Genomic DNA, 2490 nt, shown 5'->3' on the forward strand with positions numbered 1-2490 from the left:
ATATATATATATATATATATGCCTCTCTTTTGGTCATGTATCTTCATTAATTTTTTACAATGCATAAGCTGTATATTGTAAGAAAGATAGCTCATGATTATCTTTTCCAATCATAATAAAAATGTTTCTAAGTCTTTTTCGTGGAAGGCTACTAATGTGCATCTGCAGATGCCTTGAAGTTATTGCATTTAATAGCTTGGCGGATACAAATTATTTCTAGGGGATTTTATTGCTCTCAACTTTTTCCGTGGAAGGCCAAACCGAGTACGAGGCACGAATATTATGAGAAACGACAACCGGCTACTCAATACACCGTACCATGGGAAACGATAACAATTCATAATAAACGACACAATCTTAACAAAAAATCGAAATCACAAAAACAACGATAATTTGGAATGTATTGATATTTGAACATCATCTTGGGAAAACTATATAACATCTTTCTAAAAAATAAAATAAAATAAGAATGTGCTTTGACAACATAAAACGACAATAGCTTAAACAACAACAATATTTTAGGAAATGGCAATATCTATGGAAATGGCAGAATCTTAAAAACTACATAATTTAAATAAGGATTATTTTCATAAATATCTCCTCCTAATCTATATACATTGTTTTAAAATACCTTCTAATTTTTCAAAATGATTCAAAACACCCTGTGATATATAGAAAATAGATCAAATTGCCCCTCCCTGTGATATATAGAAAATAAATTAAATTGCCCCTCCATCCATTTCCATTTATAATTTTAACTATTTTGTCGACATAGCATGTATTAAAAGTTTAAAAAAATAATTTTAAAGTAATAAATTCTTGTTATGAAAAAAATTAAGATCCCATTCATTTCACCAATTTAAGTTTAAAATTTGAGTTTTGCTACAGTAAAAAACTATCAGAAGCAATCATATTTAACTTTTTTGTTACAATAAAAAATTATCACATAAAATTATATCTCAATTTAAATTAAAAACTTGAATCAACGAACTAAACTGACCCTAAGACAAAACTAATATTTTTTAATCTCTACCGTTGATGTAAGGCAACCTAATCTCAGCCCTCCATTGAATTACATTTGAAGGCAAAAAAAAAAAAAAAAACCCTAACGTTGATAAAGCTTATCATCCTTGAGCCACCCATCACACTCCGACGGCTGCCGGCACCATCAAACGCTACTCCTCCGTGTGCCAACAACCATGCGAGCTTCGGAGCGCCGCTGCAAGCATGTTTGAAAGTGACTGTGAAGAACTAGTGAAGAGCATCTGTTAGAGAGATTGTAATATATCTCTCAATTTTGATATCACAAAGTTGGCCTAAAACACATTCGGGAAGAACAGGAGCGCACAAGCGCGCGCTGCAGTGCGTAGGAGCGCGCGCTGCAGTGCGCAGGTGCGTGCGCTGCAGCGCACGGACGCGCTGCAGCGAGCCTCTTGGGTGCTGCAGCCTGCGCAAAACAGACCTCTCGGGTCTGTTTTGCAAAGCAAGAGTGCTGCAGCGCACAGCAGCGTGCGCTGCAGCGCATGGACGCGTTGCAACACGCCTTTTGGGCGCTGCAGCGCGTACAAAATAGGTCTGTTTTGCGTATCCCGAGCGCTGCAGCGTGAATGTCATCCGCTGCAGCGTATGTTACTAACGGAAAACGTGTTTTCGTGTGTTTTAGTGATCTGAAAAGGTCTCGAACCGTTGCATCTATTTGTGATATATTTTCTCACATATCTGAACACTTATTAACAATAGAAATAACTATTAATATAAGTGCATTAGCATATAAAAGATAACCTTCAAATTGAAGAGGTATCTTTATGTGAAAGGTTGTAACACTTTAAGAGGATGGAAGCATCCTTGTCTTTATTTGATAGACTTCAGAAAATATAGATTCATTATTGTTCTGGAACTCAATATTTTTGCTAGATATTGTGTTCAAGGGTTTGTTGTATCTTGGGGGTAATTTGCCATTTTAAAACTCGTTAGCAAACTTTGAGAAGTGAGGGCAAATAAAACCTTAAAGGAAAGTATTCCTATACGCCTCAAACCAAGGAAAGTATTCCTATACGCCTTAAACCCTCTTTTTATTTTTTCTCTATTCTTTTCATCCTCCCAATTCTGAATTTTCTCCAACAATCTTTAAGGTTTTATTTGTTGCAATGGAGGTTGAAAAGAACATGACATCTTTCCTCAATCCTAATATTCAACTTGATCGTTTTGATGGTACCACCTTCACCCGTTGAAAAGGAAAGTTATTCTTCCTTCTCACCGTGCTTAAGATCGCCTACGTACTTGATCCGAAATTGGAGCCTCTTCCTGAACCAAAGGAGGATGATTCTGAAGAATTGAAGACCGCAAGGAAGAAGCGAGGAGATGATAAAATCATGTGTCGGGGTCATATTCTCAACACTATCTCCGATAGGCTCTACGATCTTTACAACTCGATGGAGTCTCCGGTGAAGATTTAGAACGCTCTCGAATACAAATACAAAACTGAGAAGG

The sequence above is a fragment of the Morus notabilis genome, unplaced genomic scaffold, assembly GCF_000414095.1.
Source record: "Morus notabilis unplaced genomic scaffold, ASM41409v2 Scaffold87, whole genome shotgun sequence".
Taxonomy (NCBI): Eukaryota; Viridiplantae; Streptophyta; class Magnoliopsida; order Rosales; family Moraceae; genus Morus; species Morus notabilis.